We start from the raw sequence: 8285 nt of genomic DNA on the forward strand, positions 1-8285 counted from the left end.
GCAATTATATACTATAATCGCAGGCGTTTCTTTAAAATGATTTACCATTGAAACAAGGCAAAATATCGTCGAATTCTTCTAGATTCAATTTCTCAAAAGAATGGCTCCATTGATTAACCAAACATAGTTCCCATAAGCATATACGTACTTCTCAGAAAAGATAGTTATATCTAGATCAATATTACTCCCCACAGTGACCTATATGTCAAAGAAAAAAAAGACACATCAAGTATTAAATCATACTACTATTACGTCCACTATCTCTACAAACCCTCCACTCTTGGAAAAGTCTATCTTATTCAAACGTAACGTAACTCAAATTAAATCTTTTCCATCATCATAAATACGAAACATTTATAAAATTATCATCTTCGATTATTTACTCAACATCTAGCTAACAAAATCTTCTCCATCGCCGTACCCCTTAATCCTGATCGCGTACAATTAACGTATGAATAGTTAATTTATTAAAGTTTAAACGACCATTTTACGCTCTTGTACTCGAATGATTTTAGGATCTTGCTGTATCTCTTGCACAGTGTTATACTGACAGGCGAGAAACATAGAAACGTAACTTCCGATCCATTGATTTACCCTAAAGAGACGATGATAGGTTATACGGTGGACGCAATACAGAAGCGTTTCCGATGCAATTCGAAGGTGCGTTGTTACAATGGAGTTCATCGATCCATAATGACTATTTCCCCGCCAGCTACAGCCTGTAATAACGGAATAGCCAATAAAGTATATCCTGTCGATTTAATCGTACCCCCACGGTGCACCGCGCGCACGGAGATCGGATCGGTGATTTTCACGTGATGTTTCGCAAATCGTGAGGCGCTCGCGTGATTCGCGCGTTTTAAGCGTTCCCGCTCTTCCCGTCCGATAGAAAGAGAAAGGGAACAGGGGTTGGAAGGAAGAGGGAAGATACGTGATGCGGGTTCAACCTGCCGCGGGAACCTCTAAAGAAGGTCGGTGCAACGGTAGAGATGTAATTTTAATAAATTGGAGAACAAGTCATCGTAAAAGATGGATATTCAGATGTTGGAGATGCAGCAGATTTACGACTCGCTGGAATTAAGTTAGTTAAGGTGTTGAAAACCTAACGTCTTTTCAAAGGCGTTTGCCGCGTTTCTTTTCAAATCAAAATACATACATACGATACGTACAATGTATGCGCCTAAAGTTTTAAAGTTAATTTCTATTCAAGGAATGGACTGTTTTATTATAGGTTTAGGAAATTGAAAAGAAGCAATTGCTTGTTTCTAAGAAAGAATCGCGAGAAGTACAGTTAGAAACTGTATTGTGAATCACTTTTCCTGGTTTCCGTAACGAGGAAGTGAAAAAAAAAACGCAGACAAGTCAGCGTTTACCGCAGCTAAATGGAAGATACGCAGGTACGAGTCGTTACAGTTTTGTCGTTGCAACGATTCCCGCTGCGTAATTTGATAATGAACAGTTGAAAAATAGCAGCGTTGTGTCCGTACTCTTTAATATCCCATTATATGGAAGTTAACGACCGGAAAATACACCGCTCGACTACTTGAAGGAAGTAGCTCATGAGCAAGTCTTTTGTATCCTCGCAATGGTATAATTCCTGTAACGTCTCGTTCTCGGAGGATTTATTTCGTTGATTTGTACTTGTTTATTGCTTTTGTGTTTTCATGAATGGAGCATGTCGCATGCGAATCGTAATATGGTTTTAATGGCGTTTCGACTTCAATGATATCAGCGGCTGATTGCGCTTCCCGTAAGAAGCTTCCAATCATTATGTATTTTAGGAACAACAAATAAGAATATTTAGAGAACGAATTAATTATTCAATTGTTCGCGCAAGAAATACCTGTCTCTTTTTCGAAAGTTATAAATGCTGTTTCCAAAGAGTTCCTTAGCTCACCATAAACCAGATAAGAATCTTTGGTTCCGTCTAGAAAAAGAAACCTTCAGATCAAACCGAAAAGGGTTCGGATTATATTTTCTAATCGTATTTGTATATTTCTTTTTACGGTCAGCTTGTCATCCACGTACAATCGAACAGAGAGTCCATTAATTATTTCCCTTCGACTTGTTTCAGGGGGAGCATCTCGGAAGCCATGCCGGCTGACGAGTTCGCTGGAAATCGAAACAGAAGCAAACCAAGACTGCAACCACCTTAACGAACCGCTATTATCACTGGCAAGGTGATCGGGCAGACCGGATCTAATCATGCTCACGCCGACCATGCTTCCTGTGCACTCGTTCCTCTTTCTTAACGACGTCAACCAGAAGATCGGGTGCTAAAAAATTCGAAATCGAGTTGATTGAAAATCTCAAGGAATATAAAAAAAAAAATACGAATAAACAATTTGATATAGAAATCATCCATTTTGGGCAAAGAAAAGAAACAATCAGAAAAAGAAATAACCACAGAAGCTCTGAATTTCATTGCTTCCTAATGGTACTTCCTTGGATATTTTTACATTCTGGAGGCGTGAACGAACTCTGAAAAACAGAAACGACTTCTATCGGATGATCGAAAGAACTACCTGGACACTGAGTATAATTATTCACACGTGCGGATGCCATTTCCGGCATGTTTCTCCATGAAGAAGGTCAGCTTCAGTTTGTGCCACTTGTAGATAGAAGTTGAAGTGGCGGACGTCTTAACGAGGTTGCTAGAATGTCAAAGAAATAGATGAGGGAAATATTATGAAGATATATTTATGAATATCTAATTGAGCATTTAATTAAGAACTTAATCGAAAGACTAAAATAAGTTGGTTCTTGAGACCAAGTACCTATCTAAGTATAATAGTCTTTTGTACTTACGGTTTAGTAAGAGGACTCGAGTAAAACGATTACTCGTTAAAAGGAACAATAGAATAATCATGCCTCCGCAGACGGTGGTCTCTGCTTTCATGCCTCATCGCGGAGAATCTCAGCGAAAAAAGTGTCCCGAAGCGTGAGCTAAAACGTGGCTATGTAGGCTGCCTAGTGAATGCCGTCGCCATGGTGGAGCTGGCGTGTAGCAACTCCCTAAGTCCAGGAACCTAATCCTGCGTCAGAAAGACAAAATTCGCTACGGAGAAAAGTAAACAAAAATATATATATAGGGAAGAAGAGACAAAGATTAAAGATCGTTAAGAATTAAAGGTAATTTAATGATAAAAGGGAGAAAGAATTGTGTAAAAATTCTACTGGGAAAGAAAAGAAAGAAGAAGCCTCCAACGAGAAAGACGTGCTCAGAAGCGAGTCCCGCGTAGCGCCATGTAGAGGAGCAGGAAGAAGCGCAGTCTTCCTCAGGCATTCCAGCGTCGAGTAATGCTGAAGCATATCCTGACGGGGCAACCGTCGTCAGCGGGCTCCAGGCACCAGCACAATGACTACCAGGCGAGCTCGGGCTCGCTGCACGGCGGCCACCACCACCACCACCATCATTCTGGTCACCAACAGGATCAACAGCAACACCATCATTACAACCAAAACAGCAACGTTCGTGGAACGACAGGGGGCAGCCAAGGACGGGGAGTCGACGTTTACGACTCGGTGGTCCATCAAAGCTCAACGTGCATCAGGCTGCCACCACGCCATCTTCCACTCACAGACACCCTTTGAATCATTCTCAGTTGAGCGTGAACAATCTTTCTCAACGATTGAATCACTCGCACGCTCTTAATCTGTCCACGTTGTCCACGTCGAAGCATTCTGTGAACAGCGTCAGTCCTGTTGCCGGTGGGAATAACAATAATAATAATAATCTGTCGACTACATTGGGGGTGATATCCCCGGCGCCGCTGCACCAGGACAGCAGACCTAAAGCGAATGGAGGCTTTGATATCTCGAGACTGTCCAGATTACCCAGTCAGGCGACACCTTCGCCTGCACCTGCTCTTCAGGGTACGACTACCGGGGGACAGTTAACCGGTCCCGGTTCCACGGCGTACCCCTTGAACGCTTCCTGGTCGTCGTCCCTGTCAAGGAATTACAAGGACCACGAGGTTGGCGCGAAAGAGACGTTGACCAGTTTGGGTTTATTGTGTCTAGTGTCGTTGTTACTAGCGCTACTCTCGTTGATCTTCTTGCTGAAGATCTCACCGTTAACGGTGACGCCGAGTAGCCTGATCAACCCGGAAGAGTATACGATTGTCTACGAGGTGACGTTAGCGCTGTGCGCACTCGCCCTCTCCCTAAACCTCTGCTGTCTCCTCGTGTGCGCTATACAGTTCCTCTTCACTGTGAAATTCGTCAAGACTTCGTATCAAGGACATTGGTGAGTAGAGTTTTCGTTTTATGCCACGCTGGGTAAATCTGTGATTTATAACGCTTTAAATACCTTTGTACATAATCCGTACTTTACTCAACCCGAAGGTCGAACAAGGTGTGAAAAATATGTACGTTTAAAGTTTGTATCCTTAAGATACTGTTATCTTTGAAAATCCGGAAGTCAAACAAAATACACAAAGAGAAACTTCTAAAAGTGCAAATAAACATTGAGATACAAATATCTTTTAATCCGAACTATACATATGATGGAAAGAGGACTCTCATAGTCATCGACATTTTCCCTCCTAAATGTCAACAGCACCCATATTTACATTGTTGCTGTTGTACATGTAAATTTTCAAACTTACTTAGGTATTGATAAAGAAAAGAAAAACAAGCATTTTCCTGGTAGCTGGGAATTCGCGGGATTCGCGGTCGAACGATGATTACCATTAATTTCTATAATCTGGCGACGCTATCCTCAATCAAGATTATCCTTGTGCCGGAATATAAGTTCTCATTCGTCCATGCGTGGCCTATCTGTGTGCGTCTGGAACAATGGCAGTGTCCCGTATCCCGTGCGATATATCAGAGGCCTGTCTAGTGTTTCTTCTCACGCGGCCTGGAGGACGAAACGCAAAAATTCACGTCCTGTACTTGACGTGCAAGGGTTCACCGACCGCGTGTCCCGTTTTTACCGATCAAACACGTGTCTGCAATCACAATACGATACTGTATGGTGTATCCGTAATGGTGATGTATCCGTAAATGCGTATGTTTCGTGACGCGAACCTTGAAAATGAAAATTACACTTTCGTTTATTCCTCGAGCGTCGTGCACGCAGGAAATCGTATAATAATTTTATTAGTACGATTTTTTTTATATAGACTACTGTTACGCCACGAGGCTTACCACGGGCTGTATTTTCTAACCGTCGCTCGCGGTCCTACAACGTCGCAGACGGATCGTCGCGGCTGCCCGGCAAACAAACATTGTAGTGGCAAGCGCATGGTTCATTAAGCAGGGCGACCTCCAGAAACGTCGACTCGTGGCCGTTATTTTACCTCGCGTAAAAGAATGTGGCGTGATCCGAACGTAGTGGGGGTCGCCTTCCAGAAAAGACGAAAATAATCGAAGGGCGGGCAGTTCCTTCTGGCGAGTCAAACGTGACACACTGAACATATCAGACCAATAGCAAACGAATTTATCTAGAGATCAAAGTCGAGTCAAATTTCTGTAACATCTTCATCAGATTATTGTAAAATATATTGTTCTATGTTAACCTGTTAATACAGTGTTACATTCATCAAACCACCTCTGTTATCCAAAACGAAACAGGGGAACGACTATTTCGCGGCGTCGATTAACATGATCGTAGCGAGAATTTACAACTCTCGTTGACGTGCTATCTCGCGATCGCGTCTCTCCGCGAACGGTCGTAATATTTGGTCCTTCGAGCCGGATCACGTGCCAGTGAAGAGTGCACTTACCAGTGACCACACAGTGCCACGTGACTTTATCAAAACCAGCAGCGGGAGCGGGAGCAACCACTACAGCGAAACCAGTGACGTCAGGCGCGTCATCTTCGAAGAAGCACATCCCATTGGCAAGGGAACGCAACCACGCAGCCTTCCGCCGCAGCTGGACAGTCATCAACGCAACGAATTTCACAACTTAAGAATACAACCGAACGAGTGGCCGTCGGGAAGGAACAAGGCGTTCCTCACCAAACATACACGCGACCTCACGCCGCACGACAGTAAGGTAAGCTCGTTCCTTATGTCGACCATCTCCTATCCTCGGCAACGATGACGAGCGAAAACCAACTCATCTCCCTGCGTCGGAGACGAGGCTATTGTAGCGGCCGATTCAAATACTTATCGAACCGACTGGACGAGTACGAGCAATCCGGGAGTCGGCAAAACTCCTTATTAACGAACTACGAGAAACAACTGACCGAAGTTGCGAATCAATTCGAAGCGATCCAACTCGAGTTAGAAGTATTAGACGAGGAGGAACAAGCGCGCGGCTTCGAAATAAGGGATCAGTACGTCGCGGTAGACACAAAGCTACAAAATCTTCTGAGGAACGCGCAAGCAGCTTCGCCGTCGACATCCATAAAGCTTCCAACCTGTGCATCATGCGCAAGTTTAAATCCGATAGCCATTAAATTACCAGATCTTCGGCTCCCTACTTTTGACGGAAGCCTAGAAAAATGGAACACGTTTTATGATACCTTTTCTTCCACAATCGATAAAAATCCTAGTCTCACGGACATACAGAAATTCCATTACCTGCAGTCCGCCCTGCAAGGAGAAGCAGCCGAGTGTTTAAACGCGTTACCCCTTAGTAATGTAAACTACAGTCAGGCTATAGCCGTTCTCAAGGAGAGTTTCGAATGTGCACGATACACAGCTTTCAATCACTGCATGGCAATAATTGATTATCCAAGGATAACCAAAGAATCTCCAACGGAATTAAGGCGTTTAGTCCACACATTTAAACAACACATATGTCGGAGATGAAAGAACACCGGAGCCTTTGGAATTTTGGATAATCCCGCAACATTGTAACCTAGAGTCTACTATAGCTGTAATTGAACAATTGTAGTTATTCAATCCGATTGTAATTGTTCGAGAGTTGTGATAATGAGCTTGGGCTCGAGGCGACAGTCAGTCGCCGAACGTAGCGGCGGTCACGGGATGAACGCTTTGTCTAACAAAGGTATGGAGTAATTCTATAGCTCTCCTTAAAAGAAATATTCGTGGCGACACGCGACAGTAAACATTCCAACGGTTTCTGTCTCGTGGCTCGCCACACGCAGACCCTATTCTTCGAGTAAGATGATTGCCAGATGTCGATGCGTCTCCGCAGTACATGTTCGGCTAGCTTGAGGGCCCGTTATAAATCTTAAGATTTAGTCAACTAAAGTCCCTCAAACAGACAAACAGTCTTTGTCCCAACTACGGGAAAATAGAGGAGACCTATTTTTCAACGAGCGGCGTCTCCCACTAGCAACTTTCTCTCGAGGGCGGCTAGCATCTTTTTCTAACCACCGGTATGGAGATTGACCAATTAGCAGCAACGCCAATTTCCCTTACTTTCTGAACGAAGGCTTTTCTCGACGAATCCGATGATCTCGTGTCCTTAGACACACCCCAATATAGTTTTCCTCTGGCATCATCGGGACGGGAAAGTCATTCTCGCTCGCGACCTCATTGATGAAAGGAGTAACCCTTTACGACCAGTGAATATTACGCGTCCGACTTAGATTTTGTGAGTACGTTCATCTATCATCCCGTCGACCGCGGATTCGTTATTGAACCTAGGATCATTGTCATTAGTTGCTCGAGTACCTAACTACCGCGGTTACTTGTCCGGTTCTATAATAATCGTATTTGCACTAGTCAATGTCTTCTCTATTGCATAACGACAACGTGTAACCCAAACGAAGATTCGTTTCACGCCCCTAACCCTAATTCTAATGTCCGCTCCGACATATTAATAAATGATCAATGAAAAATTTTATTTATAAAATAAAATTTATTATTTTTTAAATTATTTAAATTAATTAATGGAATTAAATATAAAATAAAAATTGATATAAAAAGTATGATTACTCCTCCTAGTTTATTTGGAATTGTTCGTAGAATTGAATATGCATATAAAAAATATCATTCAGGTTTAATATGAATTGATGAAATTATTGGATTTGCTATTTTAAAATTATCTGGATCTCCTAAGATGTAAGGTATTTGTAAGTTAATTAATATAAATAAAATAAAATTAAATAAAGTATGTAAATATATAATGAAAAAATAAAATGATGCTCCGTTTATATGAATTAATCGAATTAATCATCCTGAGTTTATATCTTTTATAATATTTGAAATTCTATTAAATGCAATATTGATATTTGGACAGTAATTTATTGATAAAAATAATCCTGAGATAATTTGAATTATTAAAAATATTCCAAGTATTGATCCAAAATTTCATAAGCAATTAATATAAATTGTTGTAGGTAAATTAATAAATGATAT

At 42.0% G+C, this 8285-nt stretch overlaps 1 long non-coding RNA gene and 1 pseudogene across 2 annotated transcripts; one reads left to right on the forward strand and one right to left on the reverse strand.

The window, feature by feature from the left end:
* Window positions 1-610: 610 nt before the first annotated feature.
* On the reverse strand, window positions 611-2900 carry LOC117241348. Of its 2 annotated transcripts, XR_004494953.1 has the most exons (5): window positions 2809-2900; window positions 2526-2654; window positions 2029-2276; window positions 1844-1927; window positions 611-719 (listed from the first exon to the last, which is right to left on the reverse strand). It is a non-coding gene; the product is annotated as an uncharacterized LOC117241348 (long non-coding RNA). The 2 variants fall into 2 exon arrangements; XR_004494952.1 differs by lacking the exons at window positions 611-719; window positions 1844-1927 and having other exon boundaries at window positions 1949-2276.
* A 34-nt stretch (window positions 2901-2934) lies between these two features.
* Window positions 2935-4268, forward strand: LOC117241347 (annotated as a pseudogene).
* The last annotated feature ends 4017 nt before the right edge of the window (window positions 4269-8285 follow it).

This window comes from Bombus vosnesenskii, unplaced genomic scaffold (assembly GCF_011952255.1).
Source record: "Bombus vosnesenskii isolate JDL3184/JDL3185 unplaced genomic scaffold, Bvos_JDL3184-5_v1.1 scf7180000015719, whole genome shotgun sequence".
Lineage (NCBI taxonomy): Eukaryota > Metazoa > Arthropoda > Insecta > Hymenoptera > Apidae > Bombus > Bombus vosnesenskii.